At 43.1% G+C, this 27,842-nt stretch overlaps 1 protein-coding gene and 1 long non-coding RNA gene across 5 annotated transcripts in view; one reads left to right on the top strand and one right to left on the bottom strand.

Annotated features, from left to right (window-relative positions):
• Window positions 1–19,154, bottom strand: part of PKIA (cAMP-dependent protein kinase inhibitor alpha) — a 37,713-nt gene extending 18,559 nt beyond the window's left edge. Inside the window, exon 1 of one of the 2 annotated variants that reach the window (XM_031590919.2) lies at window positions 19,004–19,154. The gene's annotated coding sequence lies outside the window, so the exon portion shown is untranslated. Of the gene's footprint in view, window positions 1–18,444; window positions 18,660–19,003 lie in introns of those variants that run through there. The other variant, XM_031590917.2, reaches the window with a different exon arrangement.
• Window positions 19,102–24,215, top strand: LOC116227555 (uncharacterized). Of its 3 annotated transcripts, none has more exons than XR_016465220.1 (3): window positions 19,102–19,788; window positions 23,116–23,633; window positions 24,089–24,215. It is a non-coding gene; the product is annotated as an uncharacterized LOC116227555 (long non-coding RNA). The 3 variants fall into 3 exon arrangements; XR_016465219.1 differs by having other exon boundaries at window positions 19,105–19,788; window positions 23,116–23,156; window positions 23,297–24,215; XR_016465221.1 differs by having other exon boundaries at window positions 19,106–19,788; window positions 23,116–23,156; window positions 23,548–24,215.
• Window positions 24,216–27,842: the final 3,627 nt, after the last annotated feature.

Genomic DNA, 27,842 nt, shown 5'->3' with positions numbered 1-27,842 from the left:
GGGTGTGCTCTGGTAGAGCACATTTAAGAGAGGGGAAATCTGCTTTGCAACAGCAGCTGGGAGAGAGGAGTGAGAAATGTGAGCCAAACAGCTCTGCAGGCACCAAGGTCACCGCAGAAGGAGGGCCCCACGGTATGAAGCCATGTTTGAGCAGTGCTCGGAGAGCTGCAATCTGTGTGAAGGCCACACAGGATCAGCTGGGGAAGGATGGCATCTGTGGGAGGGATCCCATGTGGAGCAGAGAGCGACTCTACAGGAGCAGCAAAGACAAAATGCTATGGACTGACTGCAGCCCTGGTCTGCTTGGGGGTAAAAGATGGTGAATGGAAGGAAGGTGTTTTCAGTTTGCTATTAGTTTTCTCATTGCTCTAGACTGTTATTAATTAGTAATAATTGCTTGTATGACATTGACCCTTCTTAAAAAGAAGGCAGAGGAAGTATGAGTAAAAAATGAGAGAAACAGCAGAGGAAACGCTAAGGTCAAAGAAGAAAGAAGGGGAGGTTGTGCTCCAGGCACCAGAGATGCCCACTTTTCCCAGGAGTGGCTGTCAATAGCTTGGTCAGTTCAGCAGATGGAGCCAGCTGGCATCGAGGCTGTACAATGAAAGGCAACCTCCAGCCTCTCCTCATAGGACACCAACGCAGCCACCCCATTGCCAATACCCTGACACCAGCATGCTCACCAACAGAATTCATGTTTATCACAAGATACTATGCAGATATAAATGGCCAGGAGAAGCAGTTAATAGGCGTTTCAGTGCATTTTTTAAGCTTTACTAGTTTGCTGAGACTGCTCTGCTGTCACTTTCTTTCTACTTCAGACTAGGAAATCACAGGCACGTGATAACCTCATTTGTCACATGTCCCTGATACCATGTATCTGATACACGACAGACTCATTCCAAGTGAAGGCTGTGTGTCAACTATGCTAATAGCATGAGCAAAGGATAAGGCATTATCATCTACACATCAGTCCGCAGCATCATAAACCAGGGATATTCTCTATGTTCTCAGTGACTATGATTCTTGTAGACGTGATTTCTATAAACAACAAAAGCAATGTGATTTTCCAAGACTGAGGCCCATTTTTTTTATTTTTTTTTTACATGAGAAAGGATGAGGACTCTTTTCTCTGTTATTTTAAATAACTTAAACATGAGATTAGTCTTGACATTTTTAGGTTTCTGTACCAGAAGAAAGGTGGAGGAGGAGTACATATCAGCTTTTCAAGCCTATAAGCAGCTTCCAAGAAAGCATTCACTATAGTAACAAAATTGAGTTCTTTTTTTTTTTAAAAAAAAAAAATCACACACCATTATTCTGCTGGATTCTATCAGAAGAGCAAGAAGGGCCAAGGATGCAAGCATGCTGCATGGGATGACATTATGGCTTGCAAGCTAAGCTTTGGTTAGTTTGTTTAGAATGCAAATAGTCCATAAGTGCAGTAAGTAAAAAAAGAGATCTAACATGGTGATAACAGAAAACAACAAACAAAAATACAGTTACCCAAACACAAGAAGTGTGCCAAGTTCAGGTTAATAACCGGTATGCAGAGGCTCATTTTCAGTTTAGTGTGGCCAAAATGAGATATTACAAAGGATTTCAAATTTCAGAAACGAGTAAGAACCAGCCTTTACAAAAATATCTTACAGTAAGCAGTGAAATAAAATGGCAAACCCAAATCTTTTATCTCTTTTGAAAATTCAATTTATTGTAACGTTGAAATGTAGGACAGCACCCATGAAATCTGTGTTAATTTCAAGATGTGTTGACGTTGATGAAAACCCTGTAATTTCAGTTGAGTCAGAAATTCACCTATACTGTTAAAAAATTAAAGGAGAAAGACATTTTTCTCTCTGCTGTGAGGCAATTGATGCCCACATTTTCTGACCCCACTGAATTAAAAGCATCAGTGAATAAGTGCTTCATAGGCAACCTTTAGGTAAGTAAATTTTAACTGATTTTTTTTTCTACCCTTAGTTTGAAAAAATATTTCCATCATCTCAACCTCAGGCCTCCCACTTATGGTCTCCTTATGAACCGACAGAAACAGCACCAATGTGTCCACACAAACAGCACAGATGTTTGTATAACATAAAAATCCGTATTTATGTGTTCATCATAGATCGAGATGAAATCAGAGGTCAACTGAAAATGGAAAGACGTCTTCATTTTAGAAAAAGCTTTTCTCTTGCCTTCATATGACAGTTCGTGGATAAAGCCTGCCCAGCCTCAGTGTCTTTCTGTTTAAAATATTTATTTCCAAAATATCCCTCCTCTTCCCAAGCAGTTTTGTTAAAGCATTGTTGTACATATCTAAATCTGACATCCAGAATCAGACATATTTTTCCCCTTTATATTTTGCCTTCCTTGCTGCTCAGCACCCTACAGGGATTATTCAAATATCACTACTTGAACATACATATAAAGAAAAATTAATATATTTAATTCCATTATTAATTATTAAATGTATTTTGTTAAGAGTTCAAACACCTGGAACACAGGAAAAATATTCAAGAATCTGTAAAGCTAGAGTGCAATAGAGATCTCTGCTTCTTCTGCTCTTCTGTATGGAACACTGCTGAATCCACGTGTCTCAGCATGTGTCCACTCCTTTCCACAGAGCTAGTTTATATGACATCATCACTTGAACAATGCTCTGTATCCCAACAGCAGTGATCTACATGTGCCAATACATTTTTTCGGAAGCACAACAAATCTTTTAGTCATTTGACTCGCAGGCCAATTAGTAAACTTATCTGTAAGCTCAAAGGGAATTTGGCTATTTACTTAAAACTCCACATTAAATAATGCAATGATTTCTGAGGTCTGTTAAAGCTATTTTCAGATGAATTATTCTCCTGCTTGGTGAGCCTCAAACTATACTGTTTAAGGAGTTATCAATGCTGATGGGTTCAACAGAAAGAGAAAGCAAACAACCCAACTTTCCCTACCAAAAATTAAATACAATGGAATTCTTTTCTTTCAGAACATAAAACTAGATTGTAGAGACTAAGAGTAAAGGTGCTCAGTTTCTGAGTCTGATGATCAGAAGATGGTATTATTAGAACATAAGATTAAAGTGAAGAGCTATGCTATCCTTGGGACAAAAAACCAGCACAGAATACGACAGACATCATACACACTTCTATATGCCATGACAGAGCCCCAAAAGCAGGTTTGATTAGGTAATATCAAATAAATCAGCACAGAATTTAGTAGTCATAATCCTATACTAATTTTGTTACAAAGAAGGAAGAATTATAAACAAGTTAAAGCAAAGTATAAGCTACGTAGTACAGGACAATTAGACTAGAAATCTCTGCTCCATGTAAAGCAACATCTTCCTATTCTGATGCTATGGGCAATACCAGCAGATATATTTTCTTTTCTGATTCTTCCAGAATTTTTCACTAGCTATCCCTAACAAGCCTGTGCAGAAAGCCTTCAGGAGTTGTTGAAAGTGAATACCCCTGAGGAAAGGAAACTACGAAGTCCAGAACAATGTTGGCAACATTCACAATTATAAAATGCCATCATGTTCTACAGTTCTTGCTTGATTTCTGTTGTTTCTTGTCCTACACCAGCACAGTTTGAATGCTGAATTATAAACAGTTATTAAGTGTGCTCAAATTTAGATCTCAAGATTGCTTCAGTCTTCAGATTTCAGCATGTGATGGAGCTTTTCTTGAATATATTCTATGTGGGTGGGTTTGACAGAAGAACAAGTTTAGCTTGCAGTGCTTGTTGTCACATATCTACTTGTATTTTTCTGCATCAGAAAAGATATATTAAATAATTACAAACTGAATAATGCATAAAATTGGGAAAGGTTAGTTAGTTTGCTTCTCATTGTCTTAGTGGCAATTTCACTTTACAAGTCAGCCAGGCATATACATGTACAGCTATGTCCCACAGTGAGTATGGACAACTCCTATCACTGTTCATTTACTCTTATCATAGAGCTACATACAGTTTGAAAATGTTTTCTTTGATCAATCACAAAATGGCCAGAGTTGGAAGGGATCCTCAAGGATCATGAATCTCCAAGCTCTCTGCCACAGGCAGGGCCACCAACCTCCACATTTAATACTAGACCAGGCTGTCCAGGGCCCCATCCAATCTGGCCTTGAACACCTCCAGGGACAGGGCATCCACAACCTCTCTGGGCAGCCTGTTCCAATACCTTATCACTCTCTCTGTAAAGAACTTCCCCCTGACATCCAACTTTAAACCTTCCCTCCCTCAACTTAAAATCATTTCCCCTCATCCTGCTGTTATCTACTCTTTCAAAGAGTTGACTCTCCTCCTGTTTGTAGGCTCCCTTTAGGTACTGAAAGGCTGCAATGAGGTCACCCCGCAGCCTTCTTTTCTCCAGGCTGAACAAGCCCAGCTCCCTCAGCCTGTCTTCAAAGGGGAGGTGCTCCAGTCCCCTGATCATCTTTGTTGGGATCATCAAAAACTCAGGCTCAACAAAAGAACTGTAAAAGCAAAGGGTACCGGTCTGCATACACATTGCTTAATCCATGATGAGAGTTCAAAAGGTTGTTACTATTATCAACATCATGTCATAGATGAAATAATGCCCCCATGTACACACATAACTGTGTCTTATTAAGATGATTTCCTGAAATTAGTTTGGTGTGCTCTAGAGCTGCTTGATCCTGATGCATACTTAAACAATCAAATATTTTATTTTTGGTCACCTCTAAATAGGTTTATAAAACCAGATTATAGCTCTATTTGCTGGAGGATAACAGCTGAGGATTAGAATGAAGTTGATACTCCTTTCTATCCTGCTACAATACAAACTGTTAACATTACAAGCCAAAGCCACTAATCTACAAAGGATTAATCTATAACACTAAACCACAAAGGTTGAGAGCTCTGACTTCTCACAAGGCAATCCGTTCTCTCAGCCTGTGGTCTCAGGCAACGATTACCTCAATCTCTGCTCAGAGGCCTAGAAATGTAAGCACTCAGACTGCCTGCAGGAACCAGCCACTGAAAGATCCAACTGGGAGACTGAGGCAGCATCTATTAAATTACAGTCTGCGTAATTAGGCACAGTAAAGGCCACCTCATCTTCTGCAGCAAGACCTGTTAATTACTTCGCTGTCTTCATCCTGAAGGACTAGCTGACATTTACCTCTTTCTTTTCCCCCTGCACTTACATCAGTCTATTCCTCTTCTGGAAAAGAGGAGCAGAAGACACTGGTCCCAGTAATCAATTAGGAATATGTCCCTTGATATTTTTAAGCCCAAAACATTGCTACAGATTGAGTAACTATTAAAGTTTGATTAATTAAGGTTGCAGAAATTAAAGTATTATCTGATACAAAATTAATGCAAAGCGTTCTCAAGATACCAGCTTTAATTATCTTTACTGGGGAATTTTCACTAGTGAAATCCTCATCAGATTCTACCCACACGGTCAAAAATATTTAATTTCTCAAGAGAAGATGAAGATATCCATTTTTAACTCCTAAATTTGCAAGACACACTTTGGTCCTGAGTTTGACGATAACTGGAAAAGGAACATTGCTATATATTTTACTACTAACACCTATGCTTAGTCTATATAATAAAGCCTTGCATCATATCTACAACCTGGGTAGCACAGTACTGAAGGCAGAACTATGATCTCCACTCTGATCTGCCACACATGTAACAGTCTTAGGAATGTATGAAGTGAGAAGGCACTGAAACACAGACTTGTTTCAAAATCAAATTTTGAAACAGTAAAATAAAAAAAGCATTAAAAATTTCATCTGCTTCCATCTGAAAAAATGCACTTTTGCAGTGGAGTTTCCTTACTAGTATGCTGACATTATGAACTAAGAAAGACTTGGAATAGTATGAAGCAAATCACTCAGACATGTGGGTCCATAGTACAACAACATTGACCTTTGTCACCATTCTTTATGGGAAAAAATTAAAAAAAAAAAAATTAAAAAAAAAATTAAAAAAAAAAAAAAGAAAGAAAGGGGTGGGATACAAGAACAGACTGAGCTGGAACAGCCAGAGGCCAAAGACAAAGGAGTCTACAAAGGCACCTCTCATACTGAGTTCTGGCTGCAGCAGTGAAAAACAAATAGTTTATAAATCTGTTTGTTGGTGTTGTGTATTTTTAAAAGCTGCTTCTCAGAGACTCTTTGTAAGAGTTTACTCTTTTCAATTGCTGACGTTTTTTCCTTGTTTCTTCATCTTGTGTTTCTCATGCCATTTTCAATAATTAATTTGAAAGACCCAGCCAGCATCCTGTGAGTGCAACTTATACAAGAGGTTTTCTTCATGCTACTAGGTAGCATGCATCTGGCACAGCTGGTAGTCTTCTGTTTTCACAGCAGTCTTCATTTTATCTACTGCAAGAGAAGTAGGGAAGGTAATGCAATGTCAAACTGCCCTCTTGATCTTTAGGCAACACGCTGATGTCTGGAAGAATATTCCCCTGTTGTAGATGGAAAGAGAAGCTGCAGGGGAGAACAGCCTGTACCAAAGTTCAAAATGCAAAAAGACAAATGAAACAAAGTTCATATTGTCCAACAGAGACAGAGGAGAAAGAACTAAGACATACAACGTAACCACAAGGGATTAATGAAGTGTAAAACATTCAAATGAGGCAAGCAAAGTGATGAGTCATACGGAAAGAAAGAAATGCCCAGTTTCAGTGTTTTAACAGTTTCACAGGTTTCTAGCAAGAAAGTGATAAGTCTGGTGGATTTAATACGTGAAACTACAATGAAGATAAAGCCAGATGGCAGTAAACAAACTCACAAAGACTAAATTTAAACTTTTCTCCCCCTGTTGTTTAGAGACCAAGAGCTGGAAAAAATATCACAGACATCACAGGAAAAAGAAATAAGTTTAAAATGCGTTTTTCAGAAGCTTTGTCAGGACACTAACATAAAAGCCCTTTCCTAGCTTTTTATTAAACCAAGGGCTCCTGTAAAATTACTGCCCAGGAGACTGCTCAGATCTTTTATTAACTTTGCCACATAGACAAACACTTGGAAAAAATGTAGACTGTATTACACAGAAAACAAAAACAAAAATCTCCACAATGTCATAGAAGCCTTTAAGATAGCTGAGGAGAATGTGTCGTTCTGTTTGTGCTGTCTTTGAACTCATCTAACAAGCAAACATACTTAGTGAGCCCTACTAAAAGGATATTTAGAGTACTGTTGATAAATTGGCTGTATTTAAACAGCATCCAGACTACTTTGGATGAAATAATTCACATTTCTTTGAATGCAGAAAAAGGTTCCCCTTGCTGGGGGCCTGGAGAGGGAAGGGGGTCATGGAGGAGAAAAAGTTAAGGGAACACTCACCAGTATTGCAAAACATTGCAGAGACTGAGTAAAAAAGGGAATGCCATTTATTACTGAGTATGTATTCAACACATAGATTGCTTTGGTATTTAACAAGCAGATAAAAACTGCTGTAAGTAATCCATTTTTAGAAATCCTTTTACACTGAAGTCAAAAACAGCTGCTCAGCCTGGGTCAGTGCTGACCGAAACACCACCACATACTTGTTGGAAGACATCCATCACACCTCTATGACAGGTACAAAAAAGTTCCAGTGGATAAAACATGCTGTGAATGTCACATACCACTGCTCTGTTGCAACTGTCGACCACCATGTTGCCTGGCATGCAGAACTAACCAGCAAACCCAGCAGATAACTTACTAGAGGTGTTTGGGTTGGTAGACATAAAATGATATTCAGATCTCTCTGAAATACACCACTAAGTTTACTTCCTGAAGCCAAACAAACCTGCAACCTCCAAAAATACATAGAGCCAGCATGTTACAATCCCTTTTGTTGGGTTCATTTTTCCTCTATTAATCAACAGCAATTGGCATTAATTATATTACTGTCCTTCAAAGCTTTAAGGAGTATCGTTTTTTATACTACTGTGCCTGGGAGTAACATCAGACAGACAAACCTTGGTAATTTTAAGTTATTGTATTTATCCATTTTGAATAAAGACATAAGCTTTTATTTTATTTATATCTTGTAATTTTTTTTCACTGTTCCAAAATACTTGAAGGAAGAGCAGAGGAGCATGAAAGAAGGAATGATGGGCAGTTCCATTTAAATTTTAGTGTCAACCTTTTTATTTTTTTGAGTAAGCTCAACAATATGGGAAAAAATGAGTTCTACTGTTTGGTAGCTTTTAAACACAAAGCAAAAAGAAACAGACTAGCAAATAGGCCACAAATGTCCCTTCCCTCGGATGCCACAGAAGTAAATGTATTTCACAAGTTCATAGAAAGAGCAAAAATCAGACAGAGAAGGCTTAAGTAGTTTGGGGACAAAGTCAAGATAATTTCAGCTGATAATACGAAGCATCACATCAGAAATGCACTTTAAGTAGCCAAGACTATGAATGACAAGTTGGCAAAGCCATTTTAGCTCCCTCCCTCACAGCACCTGGCAGAATGTTTGGACGTTTGAGATAAGTTTCACATGTGTAAGTACGCACTCTTCATCTCAGGATAGATGAGAAAGCACAACCTCTTCCAAGCAATTATGGAAATAGGAATATTGCCAAAACAGGTATTTTGATCAGAAAGCTAGGGATCCTGCTGCAGCTGCTCCAGCAAAGAAAAATTAAAAGGCAGCAGTATTGCTCAGTGCAGTAGTAGTGGTAGTGTGACTTCTGTCATTCTGAGATGACAAGAAACTCCTAAAAAAAGTTTGCTTGTAGAAAAATGTAGCAGAACACACTACAGAACAGTAAGCAAGATTCTAGTTATGTTACAGTTGCACACTCCACAAGTATTTGCAGATATGTTATGATTAAATCTTAGGATGAGAGCTAGGCACTCCCATTCCATCTACACCATTCCAATTTCCACAGGAGAAAAAAAAAGACATCTACTTGCAAGTAGATGTAGAGTCCAAGTAGGTGTGCTGCAGATGATTCAAGTGCAAACACTCAGCTGGGTATTTCAGAGTTTATGCCAGTCTTATTTGTCTTGTGTTCAGAGATGTGAAGATTTTCAGAGGATGAAGGATCCTTTATGAGTAACTAGTTACTGTTAGGTATAGTGGTGTGCAGCTTTTCCCACATGAAACCAAGTAGCTACAAAAGTCAGAATGTATTTCAGTTGTATGCAGAGATCTTGAGAAAGCAGGAAAGTCGCAGAAAGTGTTTTATGTTTGGTTATGGCCCTTTTTCAGAGAAAAAGTTGACAAAAGCTAATGATGTACTGAAATCCCTGGCAACAGTTCAACAGTATAATATGAAACTGTTCTGGTGTTCAGTGCTCACAGACATTGCCTAAATCAAAATGAAGATTATAAGCTTGACCCATGCTCCATACAAACAAAAACTGAACAACTAAACCTCATATCTGTCCCTAAGGATGCCTAGACACAATGAGGTACTCAAGTACTGCCCAAGGCTCAAAGAACACAGGTGCTCAGTGGGTGGCTCAGATCACACAACCCAGCTAGCAGATTTGTGGCACTATTCTCACTCTAGTGGGAAATTAATGCAACCTACCACAGGAAGACAAGTGGCCATTTGGATATTGATCCCAGAGTAGTGCTTAAAACAAGTTCTTCATCCTAGGCATCAAACTGCTGCCTCGTAGTTTGCCTATGCAAATTTTAAATTTACAAGTACACAACCTGCTAGTTTTAAAAAAAAGTTTGTGATAATAGTTAAAAGTGTTTGCAAAATAATGTGCTACCAAGGCGATCCCAACTACAAACTCAAAAACCTTCCTTATTGACAAATTCAGTAAAGAATATGTTTGGGAGATTTGGAAAAGGAGTATCAGTGTCTGATTCAGCCAGACCAAGGAAGAGAAAGGATGGTGGGATAACAGAAATTACAATGAAGAGTGGACGTGGAGAATTTAGCAAACCTCACAAAATACACTGGCGTAGCAAGTTGTCCCACTAAAACAAGTACTTAAGAAGCATAGCTGCAACTCGTAATGAATAAACATCCTTCAAAAATTGCTTGCATGAAGCATAGAAGTGACAGGAAGGAGAATTTTCTGCTTAGAAGGAAACAGTATGGCCCAACATGCTGCAGCAGCCATCAGACATCAGTGCCTTTTTCTAGAGATCAGCATAAATAACTTCCTGCTTTGTAGTTCTACTCACAGTACGTCTGTGGAAAAACAGTATTTAAACCACACTTTTCATTCCGTACGTGTCAATGAAAATGGAAGGGCTGCTAAGCGTTTTGAAGTCTTCCATGATCAAAAGTGCAGCACAAGTAATACAATTCTCCAAAATCTGAGAGAGGGAAAGTAAAATAAATTATTCCCGCTCTTTGGTTTGTATGGTAATCGTGTAAATGCAAGGAATGTAAAATTGAGAAGTATCCACTTCTAGAATGACAATTAGTGAGCAACGCAAATATCTTCATGCAGCTCCTTCCCTAGGCACTAATGAAATCATTCCCCAATAATGGGGAATGCTGCCTGTATATTAAAAGCTTACTGCTATATCTATATATGATGAATATAGAAGTATTAGTGAGGAAGTGATGTCACATGCTTGTAATTCCTTACACGCAGTATCTATGCTCCTCTGGATGTGTGGCTATCATGTTTGTGTTCTATAAATACCCTTGCTGTGTGTATGTGTTGAGGGTTGATGCGATACCTTCTGTGGAGACTGTGCATCTCTTTTTCACCATTTATCAGTGTTTGTGCTTCTGTGAAACTCAACAGAACGCTGCCATTGCCCTGCACAGGCCTTATACCATCACACTGCTATAGCTGCAACAATTTAACTCCAAAAGGACATGCAGGATTGGCAATGTTCTTTTTGCATGCTGTCACTCAGAGTGAATGACACGGGCATTACATAGATCTTTACTGCCTTATAATATTGTAGCTGCCATTCAACATATCAACACTTGCACTTCTCACTAAGAAACCTACACACAGAAGAATTATTCAAGAAGTCCTCCAGCTGTTCAGATAATTCAGGGCACTCTCTACTCAGGATCAATATTCTGCTTTGAAAAGGCTTTGATGTTGGTCTAAGAAATGAGTGTAAATATTAGCAGACTGTATATAAGTAAATATATGATGAAATGTTCTTATCTCACTGACAAAAAGCTCTGGTGTCCTCAGGCTTTTAAGGCATGCTGCAATCAATATTGATAAGCCACGTCTCTTCCTCAAGTCACACAGCTTCTATGTTCACGCATGCTCCATTCACATCTTTTATCACGTTTTAACACCATGAGACTTTATAAATAACAGTTAATTAAAACATGGAAGTCTATTTTTGGGCTGTCTTATTTTTTTATTCATGAAACGTTTCACATTATGCCTGGCTTTTAGAGTATGATTTTTTTTTTTTTTTTCCCACATGCTTATACACATTAGCGGAGCCTTTTCATTTATTTCTGGATCATCACATCTTTACTCACACACATTAGCCCAGCTCCACAACCTGCCATTATCCCACTATTTTAAAGCGTAAGAAACATGAAACAAAGAAGGCATGCATAATCTCTCTTGCTTTGTAAGGCTACACACTATGTGTTGGTTGGTTTTTTTTCTTACATTTTAAGGCACACACATTTTATATTTTCTCACATTTGCAAGATGAACATTCTGATAACCAGTTATCAACTTCTACTAACCTTCTGCTAATAACACCCATTCATGGGAGACCGGCACAGTCTCATGGCAATCATCCTACAATGAACTTCACAGTGATGCCAGAGACCAGCCCAAACAAAACACAGAATTAATATCTGTGGGGGGATAAAAAACAGTATAGTAGAAGTCTAGGAAAGGAATGGAAGAGAAATAGAACTTACTATACTGCTAGGCAGAGATCCCAAGCTCTTACAGACATACATCTGTAGGAAGGAAAATCTATTTTTTAAGAAGTGATGGAGAATCAGATATGGAACAGTCTACAGATGCAGAAAGAGTAAACAGACCAAGGAGAAACAGCTCTTAAAAAAAAAAAAAAAAAGATAATGCAATAGATCTAATGAAATCACCTAGTAAGTCAGGGAAAAGGAACAACTATTTAACATTTCTCACATCAGAACAATTAAAAAGGTTCCTAATTAAACAATCAGGCAACAAATTTAAGGCAAAAATGGAGACTTACTTCCTTAAACTCCACATTCACTAAGTCATATAGATGCCAAAGCATGCCATGGAGGCTGAGAATGTAAATCTGAGTAACTGAACACATTCACTGAGGACATTATGTCCCCTAAAATTAAACTGTGCAAATATTACTAGAGTTCACAAAATTCTTCATCAGTGCTATCAAGTGCTTGAAAATTCCATCAAAAGATGATTACTTAATACATAACGGAGATGTAATATATGAATTACTTCTCCATCTGTCCTTTACTGAAAGCTTGCCAGCAGCCTTATTCCTATAGCAGATTCTGCTATTACAGGTTAGCTTTGTACTGATACACTACAAAAATCTCTTTCAGAAAAGTTATGTTCATCCTAGACAGCCTGAGCAGACATCTGATAGGCAACATTGTAGCGTAAACAATAATTTTATTTGCTCAGAGCAGGAGATCCTATGAGCTATAAAGCACATCCTTCAGTCCTTTCTCTGCTACATATTTTTTCCAGTGCATAGCAGCGCTTTCTTGGAATTCACAAGAAACATACAAACACCAAGAACGTACTGTGCCTTCAGCAAGAACTTCAAAAAGCTTAAAAGCTGCACAGTCTGCTTACTCTGATCACCTTTTTAAGTTTACATCCCAGTGAAGTCTGAATGACAATGAACTGTCACTTTAACATCAAGAATTTTTGTTTGCCTTCTCGTGGATAGATGATTTTGATGCACTGAATGCATTTCTAATTTCTAGCTCAATCACGTTGTACCAAAGCAAACAACAAATAAACACCAAAACAACAAACAAACAGAAAAACAACAAAAAAATCTCACAAATCTAAAGTTATAGAAGAATTACTACTAGGCAGAAGTCTGGAAACTATTTGAAAGCAAAGTTGAGAATCCAAGTCACTCTTTAGATTGGACAGAGAAAACACAGAATTGATGGAACAAGTACTTGGATAAATTTAGTGTAGTCAATTTGGAACTGGCTTTTCCATGAAAAACAAATGAATAATAAATAAGTACATCAGGAGATGTTCTTGATCAAGGCATAACTTCTCAGGTTATTCTCTTTCCCTTGCCATAAAATGCAATAGCTCTGCTCTTGAGTCTTGGCACAAAGGAGTTCAAAGCAACTGAGGTCAAAACAGAGCGTTGAGAAGTGGTGTAATCATATGTTTTGAAGTTCTTGGGGTTGATCAGGTATCCACATAGCAACAGCCATTTTCCCACAACACCTTGTACATGACTCAGTGACATGTTTCTCACTGAAGATCACAGCTTTGACTCTCCTACGAAGATGGCCTCTTTCCTACCTACAAACAATCAACAGATTGAATGAAGATGCCGAACAGAAACCAATTTAAGGCTGCTACCGAAGTAATAATATCCTTTACCAATATGATCCACAGTATTTTAAGTGAGGTTTAACATGTACTATAAACAGTATCGTGGAAGGACCATTAATAAGCATCTGTGCTATTTTAAAACAACAGGTGGTGAGATCGTTTCACTGCAGTTATGTGCTCACCATATGTGTAAATGGAAATTCTGTAGGAGGTAGAAGGCAAACGAGAGAATAGTTAGCAAATATAGATATATAATTATATAGATATATTAAGATATATATGATCTCATTAAAGCTGCAGCACATTTTACAGGCTAACTAACAGCTGCCAGGATAACTTCAATGCATTTTTGAGTCTTTTGGGATAGTTTCTGGAACAAAGATGTGACAGAAAAGCAGTCAAAGTAAGAAAAGCTGAGACTGTTACATTGGGGTTAGACCTATTTGGCTATCACTTCTAATGAATCACTGGGGAACTAATGCAGAAAACAATGCACAAACGTTCAAAGACCAACTAGCTGTTCTGATGTGCTTCTGAAACTGCCCATGAAACCTGAAAAGCCAAAGAATAGTTAAAGTAGCCAATTTTAACATTCATTTTAATAATGATTAGAAAATAGAGTAATTCTGTAACAGTATAAACCAGAAGACTTTCTTGACACTAGTCTCTCAATGCATCATGAAATTAATACGAACAAATTCATGCTCGTGTTGCCTCTCTTCAAGAGAGAAACTTGAATCAAATTGATTTCCCCTAAAGCATGAACTCTGTCTTTATATCTCTATGCTTCAGATACTAAATCTGCGTCCTTAGAATCTGGGTTGCGAAGTGCCTGTGTTCTATTACATTAGGTATATATACAAAGGTACTTAAAGCCTGTCTTTTTTCCACCGTTGATATGCATAGGTTGCTATGAAAGTAATACCTCCTATTTATTTCCATGGAAACCACAACAGATACAAAGAGCACAATAACTCTATTTAGACGGAAAAAATTCTCAGTTCCAAAACACTGTTTTTCAGCACAGCCACCACCATTAGCTATGCAAAAAATCCGCATGGCCATCCAGAACACAGTTTGCCTTTCACGTTGCTGTCACCACTGCTGAAGCGCACCACCCACCACCTCACTGCACTCACACCCGCTGTTTGGTCTCCATAAAGATTCAGCAAGTGTTAACGAATGTCAATTGTTGCAATTTTTTGTACGTGGAGGACTTTAATTACAGCCCTTTGTTTCACACTCACTTTCATGACAGATGCCATTGTGTCAGACCGCCCCTCTGCTGCCACCTGTCGTACAGCAACGAAGTGTAATGAGAGGAAAGGTTCAGCCTCTACTGACAGTCGCCTCTGATGAAACGGCCAACATAGTACAATAAAAGGCATTACTTTTGGAGCAGCCTTCAGATTAGGGATGAATGAAACCTACTTCTAACAATTATTACTTCTGCAATTGACTGACTACTCACATAGAGATCTTGTACTGACCACAATTAAGAAGTCCAACAGAAGGTTCACTTGGGTAGTAAGAGATGATATATAAGTTGATGGCTGGCATTTAGTTCTAAAGTGAAAGTTTTTCCTCACCTAGAAGTGCCAGTTACATAAAGGGCATCATATGATTTGAAAGCATTTAAACTTTTTTTGTTATGGAGACTACTGCTAAAATACTGTTTGCTTATGTCAGGTGTGTGCATGAGAGTGTAAATAAAATACCTGTCTACTCACATTCTACTGCAGTCTCTTTTTATCCTAGTCTGTAAGGAATTCTTAGTTTGGGGAAAATATGCCAACTCCAAGCCTAGTAACAACAGTACTCCGAAAGAAAGGCTGTTATTTGGGTTGGTTCAAGCAGCATTTAGAAACATCACCTTCAGACATTCTCCCATTTAGACAAATTTATTAGCTGAACTGTTTCATTTCAACCTCGCAAAGGACCACAAGGAAATCAAACTGTTGTTCTTTCAAGCGCATTCAGGGTTACCAGGTTTTCCAGATTGTTCTCCTAAGGAAACAAGCTTCATGCAAACCTATCTGCCTGACCCCTGCTCATAAATTTGGTTAAATGAACACGCTGGTTCAAAGGCTAGCTGTGGCTTAGAAATCTGAAAGATAATTAAACTCCTCCAAATTCACAGAACTAATCTAAATGAAGAAATTTAAACTAGCAGACCCTCAGAGAAAAAGGCAACTAATTCTCAGCTGCTACCCAGTCTGTCCAGCACCAACCAGCTGGCCAACTGGACTGTTCTGCCAGGCAGCAGGGCTCCTGCCCCAGATTAACTGCAACACAGACTGTTTTCTTTGCTTGGCAGAGGGATGGAAGTTACTGTAACAGAAGGCGGAAGAGGAGTTCAGAAAGAGAAATGGATTTACATCAGTGACAGCGTTCAACTAAATTAACTAAACTCACACTGATCATTATATACAAACTTTTTCCCCTGTCTATGGACACATGCACCCTTCCATTTGACATGATTACACCATCTGTCTTTAGCGTACACATAAGATAAAAACAGAAGCAATTCAAGTTTTCAGTGTCAAACCAACCAGATGTTCTATGGTAACGACTCTTGATCAACCATTCCTTCCTCCCTGCCTCCCCATTATTTTAGAAAGCGTCAACATATTTTAGAATCATTATTCACATTCGCCAGGAAGCACAAACAGCTATACTTACTCTCCTAATGTTTTGTCAACATTAGCAAGAACTCATACCACTCTACATTTACAGCAACAGAATGGGAAGCCATTACTTGATGCTTTCTTCAAGAAAGGAATGGGCTCAGTATAGAATGGGTGGACCAACATGACGCATATCTGAACTCATATACACGCTTTCTTTCTTCAGCCAGAGGCAATTACAGGAGAAATCAACCAATGACTACTATAGTGCAATTGCTGAGACACACAAAAATCATACTCTTTTTCTGGCCAGAAAACAAACAAACAAAAAAACCCAAACAAACCAAAACAAAAACAACAACAGATGTGTAATAACTCAGGCTCCCAACTGTTTTACAAGAAAAAATGTAAATGTTTGGTAGGTGACAGACACAGGTTTGATGGAACGAGGCATTACTTTTCCTGGTTTGAAAGGTATACACTGGATGCACCACGGAGTGCTTAAATAGGGTTTATACAGGGCCATAATTAATGGCTAGAATAACTTGCATGGGCCATACTTAATGACTGGTCTACAAAAGAAAAATCCATCTGTTTAACTAATTTTCTGACACTGCAATTCACCATCACTCTTTGTTTCTTCCTTATGAAGTCTCAATTGTCTTCTATATGCATTTCCTGTCTCTGTAATCATCAGCCTTCTGCCTACCCAGCAACAGTACTGAGGCAAACAGATGTATTTAAACATCTTCCCAGAAATAATGGCAACAGACCAAGCAACTGCCTGTTACCTCCATATTATTTTTATCATCAGCACCATGCCCAGGGCCTTCAGCCACAACTGAGGAACCACCATTGCAATTACACAAGCTGCTCAATAAGCACACAGGATAATGGGATCCTTTACAACAAGTGTGTAAGTAAATAGATACCCAATAAAATAATGTTCAGGTTCTAGTATCTCGTTTCCACTTTTCAGTAAGGAAAAATAATAATAATAAGAAAACCCTTCTCCTTCCCTCACTACAGACACAATCACTATTTTCACTTCCAAACTGAAGCATGCAGAGCCAGCCATTATTTAACCACTGCTCACCCTAATAATTCACCTACGCATGCCATCCCCAGCCTCCTGTACTGACATGCAACCTTTTCCAGAGCAGAAGAAGAAAAAAAAAAAACACAACAAATGTCAAACAGATTCAGGCCAAGCAAGTGCTGTTCCCTTCCTGCTTTGAAGGTGTGCTCATTTAACACACTGCTGTGTACACTCCACAAGGAAGGTACAAGTCCATTGACCAAGCTACACAGTTGAAAGTGCTCACACTTTTTTGCTTAGAATACAGAATCACTCAGGTTGGGAAAGATCTTAAAGATCATTGAGTCCAACTGCAACCTGACCATACTACCACAGCTCTAACAACCCTCCATCATGTCCCTGAGCACCACATCCAAACAGTTTTTAAACACATCCAGGGATGGTGATTCAATTTCCAGCCTATTCCAGTGCTTAACAACCCTTTCTGTAAAGAAGTGTTTTCTGATATCCAACCTAAACTTACCCTGGCACAACCTAAGGCTGTTTCCCCTCGTCCTGACACCAGTGAGACGAGACCAACCCCGCTCTTGCTGTAAGCGCCTTTCAGGTGTTTGAAGTGAAAAATAAGGTCTCCCCTCAGCCTTCTTTTCCCCAGATTAAATGCCCCAGTTCCCTCAGCCACTCCTTGTAGGGAATATTTTCCAAGCCCTTCACAAGCCTTGATGCCCTTCTTTGGACCTGCTACAGCACCTCAGTGTCCTTTCTGTATTGAGGTGCCCCAAACTGAAAACAGTACTCGAGGTGAGTCCTCACCATGGCAAAGCAACCCGTTGGTTCTTCTATTTACTAAACAACAGCATTTACATGTCACTGGTATTTCTGTTTCAAACCACACACTAGCTGATGGAAACTGAAAAGCGAAGAGAGCACAGAGGCCCCCGAGGAGCCTAAATAAACCATTTCGCTGGAAGGTCTGGGTCTCCAGCTCCCCGCTCCTTTCAGTTTCCTATTAAGCGACTTCCACAACCAGGCAGCCCGATGACACGATGGGCCCCGCAGCCCTCCAGCCCCCAGCACGTCTCCCCTCCACCTGCGGAGCGCCGCCGATCCCGCAGCGCGGCCCTGCACCTGTCGCAGCCTCACGGCCTTTCGCGCAGCGCGAAGGACAGAGCGAGCGGCGGGCAGGGAGCTGGCACCGAGCCACGTCCTGGCGGCAAAAGATAAAACGCAGCGCCGTAGCGCTCCGTCGGGCGGCCCCGCTGCTGCAGGAGCGGCGGCTTTCCCCGCATACGAGCGCGGTGCCGAACCGCTCGCCCCCGCGCCGGCAGCCCCCTCTCACCTTCCCAGCGGCCGGCTCAGCGCATCTTCCTCCCTCCCGCCCTTCTTCCCCTCCCGGAGCCGCGGGCCCGTCGGCACCGCGCCCAACGCTGCGTATCCCTCAACCGGCGGCGGCGGCGGCGGCTCCCACGAACGCTTCACCCCCACATCGCGCCGACAGCTGCCGCTCCTAAATTCACGGCGCTCCGGCGGCATGAAGTCATCTTCCCCGCCCCCTCCCCGGGCCGCCGCATTCCGCTCCCGCCGCGGAGGGGGAGACCGCCCCCCCCCCCCGGTTCCGCCGCCCGCGCCCCGCGGTGCCTCCCGCTCCCTCCCACCCGAGGGCCGGCGCTCCCGCGGCGCTGCGAGCTCCGCGATGCCCGGCGGCACGCGGGAGGACGGCACGTCCCCCCACGCCGGCGACGGGCTGCGGTCGGGGGTCCCACCCCGGACCCGGCGCGCGATGGGCCGCTCCGCCCCGCTCCCGCCCGCCCCTCGCGGGAGTCCCTCGGCGCGCTGCGGGGCGCTCCCGCTCCGAGCGCGGCCCCCGCGCTCCTCCCCGCGGCTTGGCCGCTCCGTACCAGCGAAGCGCGAGGTCCCGGAGCCGAGGGCCGGCCTCCCGCGGGAGAGCGTTGCTGTACGCTCGCGCGTCCGTTCGGAAGGAAATCCCGCTGTAATTCGTGCCCGTGTGTGGGCGCCCGGCTCCCCCCGCTCCTCTCCGCCGCCTCGGGGCGCGCAGGCGCCGCGCGGCTGTGCCCCCAAATGCGGCTGTGTGGGACGGAGGGCTGCTGTGTCGGGGGCTCCCGCTCTCTGCCTGCGGGGGGAAGGCGGACAGCGCTTCAAGGTCACCGCGACGCGCGGGTTCCCTGGCAGGGGTGTCCCGATGTTTTAAAGAGCCGCCGGTGGGCAGCGAGGCTGTTTTTGTTATTTATGGTGCCCCGTGCGCGTGCTGGGTAACCGAGCCGTTGGTGAGGAAAGCCGGATTCCTGTCACAGCCCGCTGTCGCGTGCAGGATGAGCGCAGCTGTGTTGCTGCACAAATAACAGCGGGCAGCCCCGGGTCGGGCACGTGGCCGAGTCACCCCGGTCCCAGAACTCTTCGTGTTTCGTAAGCAAAGCCAACATTGTGATGGAACAATTCCTAGGAACGCGACGCTGTGAGCACAGGTGGCCCCAGGGCACTTAGTTCTGTGGAGCGGGTGGGAGCGGGAGGTTGGGACGAGTTGGGAACGCCGCAGGTTTCTTGCTGTTGGAGTCTGAAGCGGGAGCATAGCCCCTGAAGGAGTTGCTTCAGCGGCCTGGGGCTGCTGGGAAGGTCCTCTGTGATGGCAGAGGAAAGCAGGGAGAGGGAGAAGAGCCCCGCTAAGGTAAGGATGCTCATCTCTGCCTCTCAGGAGAAACAGAGGAACTAAGAGCCTGAGTTCCCCTTTGGAAATTCCTTGTGTCTATTTTTATCACGGTTATGGAAAGGCTTCAAAGCGTGCCATTATCTTTAATTTGATTCCCCGTGCCTGTGCAGTTGCACAGTTGCGCTAATTTGGAGCTGCTCCTGTTTACTCCCTGCCTTACTATTACATTGATTGCTGTGGCAGATCTAAGCGTGCTGAGCTGGCTGCATATCAACACCGATGCTTAATCTCTGTTTACAGTTTTGTTGGGATATGTGATTAAGCTCATCAGGCGTGCAGAGGAGCTGAGGGCCACGTGGGCAGGCAGGGCTCCCAGGGGGAACGCCCAGCCCCACAGATGAGCCAGAAGCTCTCTGGGTCACCTCACAAGGTGGTGGGTTTATTGCCTGGGGGAGGTAGGGTGTGATACGGGATCCATCATAGGAAGAGCATTTGGGGATTGTACAAGGTTTATTATGGGGTGTTTGGAACCAGAGAGCAGGACAGGATTACACTGTTTGTGCCATCTGTCTTTGCATGAGTGTTTGTGTCTCTGTTATCTACGAGACTGGCCACGTGTGTATTTATAGTCAGTTGTGTATACACACAAAGCATTTGTTTTTGCCAGTTTGGAGTACGTGCTCATGCTTGCTAGTGGCTGGACCTCAGAACATGGAGGCATGGCAGCATTGCTTCTGTTGGGCTGCTGGATTCAGCAACTAATTCCCTAAATGATTGATGTTCTAGGATCACTATTTCTGTGGTATCACTGCATCACAGAGTCAAGTTTCAGTGCTCTTGGCCCAAGGATGTTAATACTTTTCCACATTGTAACAAGAAAAGCAGAAGCATATAGGGCAAGCACCTACAGAATTTGAGTTACTGAAAAAGAATGTTGGTGTCCATCTATTAGGGATATTCAGAGAGCTTCTGCTAAGAGAGTATAACATTAGATGTACTAATGTTATTATAACATTAGATTTACTGATATGGACTCAAAAAAAGTGAAAACACAAATCCATAAATGATCAGAAACTAAGCATTTCAACTTTAAAAGAATAGTCTGCAGGAAAGTGAAGCGGAAACTAGTTTGTGAAATTAGTTGAGAAGCTCAGTGTGGGCAGAGATTGGATTTATTTATTTATTTATTATTTGGGGAGAACAATGATAAGGAGTAACTCCAGACAACTGCAAAGGGGATGACTTTAAACAAGATGTTAGTGGTAGGTTTTCAACCAACAAGTGAAGAGAAATTTGTGGCTTAAAGGCTAGGAATAGCAAGGAAAATGTGAGATTTGCCAGCATTCAAACTGAATTAGATTGTTAAAATAATTTCTGACATATATAGCGAAATGTTAGTTGGTTGTTTGGAAAAAAAAAAAAAAGAAAGAAAGAAATCCTGAAATAAGTAATTTAGTTCTGTTTCACTGAGGATGGAGTGGAAAATCTAGGCTTTGCCCCTCAAATGGAACATTTTGCTTTCTTGATAATTGCAGCTGAAACAAAGGTTGGATGGAGCTAAGGGAATGAGTGTATAAAAATAAATGTTACTGTTTTCACTATGAAAATAAAATCAGAAGAGTGTGTTCAAGTCAGAGGAGTAAATCTCTCTAAATATATTAAAAAAGTAGGATATAAAGTCAGAAGATGTTTTTATAAATCAGTTATGGTACCTTACTCCTGGAGGATTTCAGATATTTAAGATATGAGAAGAAAAAACACCTAAGGTGTTTGGGATTAGCCTTGCCAGTTGTTGGCAGTGTTGAACACTGAAATTTGGGGATGTTTTCACTATGGAAGCCATTTTGACAAACTGCAGAATATAAGGAGTGGGGTAAAGTAGATAAAGTGTACTCATAAGAGACTAGGATTGTGAAGGATGGCAAAAAGTTGTCTGTTAAGGCAAAATGAAATTTTAAAGAAAAGTTGGTGGTAACATTTCAAAAAGAGTATTCTTGTGTTTTATTAGTATTTTCAGCAGTGGTCTTGGGCAAGTAAGTGCAAATGAATTAAAAGAAACATTATCAATGTGGAGGAAGTAATCACTTACAAAGTATGTTATCAAATAGTGATATATATCCACAGTATTTTTCAAACCATTTGAGAGGGAATGATTGTTTATGTAAATTCTGCTTGGATTACTTTAATTCAATCAAAATCATACAAATTAAAAAGAAAACAAGTCATGCTGCTGCAGACATTAATTTCTAACCTTCAGCAGAAGGCAATTTAAAGTAAAACATTCTGGCTCTAAACAGAATAACCAAACTTGGATTGCAGACTGCCTCCACCACTGTTTCTCAGTATTCTCCTATTCATGCTGGCTGCATCCCTTCTTAAATTAGGATAGTCAAATTTTCAAGGCAGAGACCATAAGTGTTTCAGTTTGTACAACATTGTTAGGTACTTGCAAAATGCACTGATGATTATTTGTGCTGCTTGTGCTTCTAATGTGATGGCTTGACTATGCACAAGACCCAGTTCTTCCTTAAGTTACACGTTGTCTCAGCTGAAAGTAATGGAAGTTGTGTCTGCAGAGTGGTAGAGCCTGGTCCTTAATCTCTTGAGGTCAGTAGGAACAGAAGTGTTCTCCTGTTTTCTTCTCTTGGGGCTTCAAGCATTTGAAGACCCAAAGGAGTCTGATTTTAATACTTTGATAGCAATGCCGCTTTGATTTTTCTCATTTGCCACCATCAATTTCATTGTTTGATTATACATTTTCTAATCTTCATAGGAAAAATAGTCTCATATTAGCATTTCCTTGCTTAAATATACATTACTAACACTGTAATATTAAAGTGGGAAAAATTTCCAAACGGAAAAAACTGCTTGTAATGATACAATGCTGTTGTAACATATATGCTATACGAGGAGAAATTAAAGAACAAACATTCTCAATTCTGGATTTACTGTTGCGTTTTCCCAGTGCTTGTCTGATTAAGCTTAACTTTTTTCACATATTCACATGGAGCATGTGGAATCTGTTCTTTCTAGAGAAGAAAAATAGACTGTCATGTGACAATTTGGATACCAGCATAGGTTTTCAGCACATTTATTTATTTATGTGAATGAGTATGTGAGATGTAGTGCTTATTCAACAACTATATGTTGACAGTGGAAGAGCAAAAATTGGAGATCTCAACGTATATTTTTCATGTCTTCTTCAAATTCAGTCTTTTCATCCTCCTCAACCTTCCAACCAAAAGTTCCGCCTTCAGGTTTCTCATTCCAGTCCTCACAGATGTTAGTCAGCAGCAGTCTTCATCTCAATCTCCTAGCCTAGTAATCAGTGCTTTCTTTTTGCAGTGTTGTTTTTCAGATTCTCCCACTCATTGCCAGACCCTCTGGTAAGTTATATCCAATTTTATCTTTATTCAGATTCTTTCTTTTCATCCTACTACTTCCAATTTTTTTTCTCTTGAATACCATTTTGCCTTCCTTCCCCTTCATCTCTTTCATAATGTAACTTGTTCTTCATTCAAAATAGCCCCTCTGCAGATCATGGGATTTCAAACTTGCAAACAATTTATGGCAGAACAAAGATATTAGAGGCTCTGTAGTTAAGTCTTTGCTGCTTCTTCATGTCTTTCCAGCTACCAGGTAATATCTTGGCTCATCGCCATACCTCTTGATCCCTTTCTGAAAAGCTTGAGCCAATGTGCTCATCTTCTAAACAAAAGCTTTCTCTAGCTCATGTTTCCCCTGCATATGAATTCTGCATCTTCCTTTTCCATGCAGGCTGGATCCAGATAAAGTTAACAGTCAGAAAAAAATTGGTGAAATCTTCAGGTTTCCAGAACTATTGCCTGAGTAGGTAGCTAATGGTAAGTTTTACTGACCTTACTCTGGGGCATGCTTTGTGAAAGTGGAATCTTAGGAGTGAATTTTGCAAAAACTCTCTGGTTCCTCCCAGAGCACATGCAGTTTTCAGACTGTTAAGGATTTGAATAGATGTCAGTCAAATCAGATGTGCTAAGTTCCTCATCCAAAGTATGTAGACTAATGAACGGTCATTAGATTTCTTTTTAGTCTAGTAGGATTTATCATGCTAATTTTTTTGGGAAAAAAAAAAGCCTTCTATTAGTGACATAACGATATATTCTGAAGCTAGTACAATGCTGAAATATGTATATCAAATGAATAAAAAAAGTGAAATAACAGTGAAGAGAATCTAATCGAAAGTAGCAAGTACCCTATAAAATATAGGCTCTTATCTCTAAATGTCTGCAGTGGCCACAATTTCATTTACAGGCTTAATTTTTCCATGTTCCTTCCTTAGAAGGGCAGGGCCAAGAAGAGAAGAAGAGCAGGAGAAGACGAGAAGGGCAGGGCCAAGAAGAGAAGAAGAGCAGGAGAAGACGAGAAGGGCAGGGCCAAGAAGAGAAGAAGAGCAGGAGAAGACGAGAAGGGCAGGGCCAAGAAGAGAAGAAGAGCAGGAGAAGACGAGAAGGGCAGGGCCAAGAAGAGAAGAAGAGCAGGAGAAGACGAGAAGGGCAGGGCCAAGAAGAGAAGAAGAGCAGGAGAAGACGAGAAGGGCAGGGCCAAGAAGAGAAGAAGAGCAGGAGAAGACGAGAAGGGCAGGGCCAAGAAGAGAAGAAGAGCAGGAGAAGACGAGAAGGGCAGGGCCAAGAAGAGAAGAAGAGCAGGAGAAGACGAGAAGGGCAGGGCCAAGAAGAGAAGAAGAGCAGGAGAAGACGAGAAGGGCAGGGCCAAGAAGAGAAGAAGAGCAGGAGAAGACGAGAAGGGCAGGGCCAAGAAGAGAAGAAGAGCAGGAGAAGACGAGAAGGGCAGGGCCAAGAAGAGAAGAAGAGCAGGAGAAGACGAGAAGGGCAGGGCCAAGAAGAGAAGAAGAGCAGGAGAAGACGAGAAGGGCAGGGCCAAGAAGAGAAGAAGAGCAGGAGAAGACGAGAAGGGCAGGGCCAAGAAGAGAAGAAGAGCAGGAGAAGACGAGAAGGGCAGGGCCAAGAAGAGAAGAAGAGCAGGAGAAGACGAGAAGGGCAGGGCCAAGAAGAGAAGAAGAGCAGGAGAAGACGAGAAGGGCAGGGCCAAGAAGAGAAGAAGAGCAGGAGAAGACGAGAAGGGCAGGGCCAAGAAGAGAAGAAGAGCAGGAGAAGACGAGAAGGGCAGGGCCAAGAAGAGAAGAAGAGCAGGAGAAGACGAGAAGGGCACGGCCAAGAAGAGAAGAAGAGCAGGAGAAGACGAGAAGGGCACGGCCAAGAAGAGAAGAAGAGCAGGAGAAGACGAGAAGGGCAGGGCCAAGAAGAGAAGAAGAGCAGGAGAAGACGAGAAGGGCAGGGCCAAGAAGAGAAGAAGAGCAGGAGAAGACGAGAAGGGCAGGGCCAAGAAGAGAAGAAGAGCAGGAGAAGACGAGAAGGGCAGGGCCAAGAAGAGAAGAAGAGCAGGAGAAGACGAGAAGGGCAGGGCCAAGAAGAGAAGAAGAGCAGGGCCGAGAAGACGAGAAGGGCAGGGCCAAGAAGAGAAGAAGAGCAGGAGAAGACGAGAAGGGCAGGGCCAAGAAGAGAAGAAGAGCAGGGCCGAGAAGACGAGAAGGGCAGGGCCAAGAGGAGAAGAAGAGCAGGGCCGAGAAGACGAGAAGGGCAGGGCCAAGAGGAGAAGAAGAGCAGGGCCGAGAAGACGAGAAGGGCAGGGCCAAGAGGAGAAGAAGAGCAGGGCCGAGAAGACGAGAAGGGCAGGGCCAAGAAGAGAAGAAGAGCAGGGCCGAGAAGACGAGAAGGGCAGGGCCAAGAAGAGAAGAAGAGCAGGGCCGAGAAGACGAGAAGGGCAGGGCCAAGAGGAGAAGAAGAGCAGGGCCGAGAAGACGAGAAGGGCAGGGCCAAGAGGAGAAGAAGAGCAGGGCCGAGAAGACGAGAAGGGCAGGGCCAAGAGGAGAAGAAGAGCAGGGCCGAGAAGACGAGAAGGGCAGGGCCAAGAGGAGAAGAAGAGCAGGGCCGAGAAGACGAGAAGGGCAGGGCCAAGAGGAGAAGAAGAGCAGGGCCGAGAAGACGAGAAGGGCAGGGCCAAGAGGAGAAGAAGAGCAGGGCCGAGAAGACGAGAAGGGCAGGGCCAAGAAGAGAAGAAGAGCAGGGCCGAGAAGACGAGAAGGGCAGGGCCAAGAAGAGAAGAAGAGCAGGGCCGAGAAGACGAGAAGGGCAGGGCCAAGAAGAGAAGAAGAGCAGGGCCGAGAAGACGAGAAGGGCAGGGCCAAGAAGAGAAGAAGAGCAGGGCCGAGAAGACGAGAAGGGCAGGGCCAAGAAGAGAAGAAGAGCAGGGCCGAGAAGACGAGAAGGGCAGGGCCAAGAAGAGAAGAAGAGCAGGGCCGAGAAGACGAGAAGGGCAGGGCCAAGAAGAGAAGAAGAGCAGGGCCGAGAAGACGAGAAGGGCAGGGCCAAGAAGAGAAGAAGAGCAGGGCCGAGAAGACGAGAAGGGCAGGGCCAAGAAGAGAAGAAGAGCAGGGCCGAGAAGACGAGAAGGGCAGGGCCAAGAAGAGAAGAAGAGCAGGGCCGAGAAGACGAGAAGGGCAGGGCCAAGAAGAGAAGAAGAGCAGGGCCGAGAAGACGAGAAGGGCAGGGCCAAGAAGAGAAGAAGAGCAGGGCCGAGAAGACGAGAAGGGCAGGGCCAAGAAGAGAAGAAGAGCAGGGCCGAGAAGACGAGAAGGGCAGGGCCAAGAAGAGAAGAAGAGCAGGGCCGAGAAGACGAGAAGGGCAGGGCCAAGAAGAGAAGAAGAGCAGGGCCGAGAAGACGAGAAGGGCAGGGCCAAGAAGAGAAGAAGAGCAGGGCCGAGAAGACGAGAAGGGCAGGGCCAAGAAGAGAAGAAGAGCAGGGCCGAGAAGACGAGAAGGGCAGGGCCAAGAGGAGAAGAAGAGCAGGGCCGAGAAGACGAGAAGGGCAGGGCCAAGAGGAGAAGAAGAGCAGGGCCGAGAAGACGAGAAGGGCAGGGCCAAGAGGAGAAGAAGAGCAGGGCCGAGAAGACGAGAAGGGCAGGGCCAAGAGGAGAAGAAGAGCAGGGCCGAGAAGACGAGAAGGGCAGGGCCAAGAGGAGAAGAAGAGCAGGGCCGAGAAGACGAGAAGGGCAGGACCAAGAAGAGAAGAAGAGCAGGGCCGAGAAGACGAGAAGGGCAGGGCCAAGAAGAGAAGAAGAGCAGGGCCGAGAAGACGAGAAGGGCAGGGCCAAGAGGAGAAGAAGAGCAGGGCCGAGAAGACGAGAAGGGCAGGGCCAAGAGGAGAAGAAGAGCAGGGCCGAGAAGACGAGAAGGGCAGGGCCAAGAGGAGAAGAAGAGCAGGGCCGAGAAGACGAGAAGGGCAGGGCCAAGAGGAGAAGAAGAGCAGGGCCGAGAAGACGAGAAGGGCAGGGCCAAGAGGAGAAGAAGAGCAGGGCCGAGAAGACGAGAAGGGCAGGGCCAAGAAGAGAAGAAGAGCAGGGCCGAGAAGACGAGAAGGGCAGGGCCAAGAAGAGAAGAAGAGCAGGGCCGAGAAGACGAGAAGGGCAGGGCCAAGAAGAGAAGAAGAGCAGGGCCGAGAAGACGAGAAGGGCAGGGCCAAGAAGAGAAGAAGAGCAGGGCCGAGAAGACGAGAAGGGCAGGGCCAAGAAGAGAAGAAGAGCAGGGCCGTGAAGACGAGAAGGGCAGGGCCAAGAAGAGAAGAAGAGCAGGGCCGAGAAGACGAGAAGGGCAGGGCCAAGAAGAGAAGAAGAGCAGGGCCGAGAAGACGAGAAGGGCAGGGCCAAGAAGAGAAGAAGAGCAGGGCCGAGAAGACGAGAAGGGCAGGGCCAAGAAGAGAAGAAGAGCAGGGCCGAGAAGACGAGAAGGGCAGGGCCAAGAAGAGAAGAAGAGCAGGGCCGAGAAGACGAGAAGGGCAGGGCCAAGAAGAGAAGAAGAGCAGGGCCGAGAAGACGAGAAGGGCAGGGCCAAGAAGAGAAGAAGAGCAGGGCCGAGAAGACGAGAAGGGCAGGGCCAAGAAGAGAAGAAGAGCAGGGCCGAGAAGACGAGAAGGGCAGGGCCAAGAAGAGAAGAAGAGCAGGGCCGAGAAGACGAGAA

The sequence above is a fragment of the Phasianus colchicus genome, chromosome 3 (assembly GCF_987193195.1).
Source record: "Phasianus colchicus chromosome 3, bPhaCol1.hap1.1, whole genome shotgun sequence".
NCBI classification, from domain to species: Eukaryota; Metazoa; Chordata; class Aves; order Galliformes; family Phasianidae; genus Phasianus; species Phasianus colchicus.
Note: the sequence above shows the minus strand (reverse complement) of the source record. Positions and strands in the feature narration are given on the sequence as shown.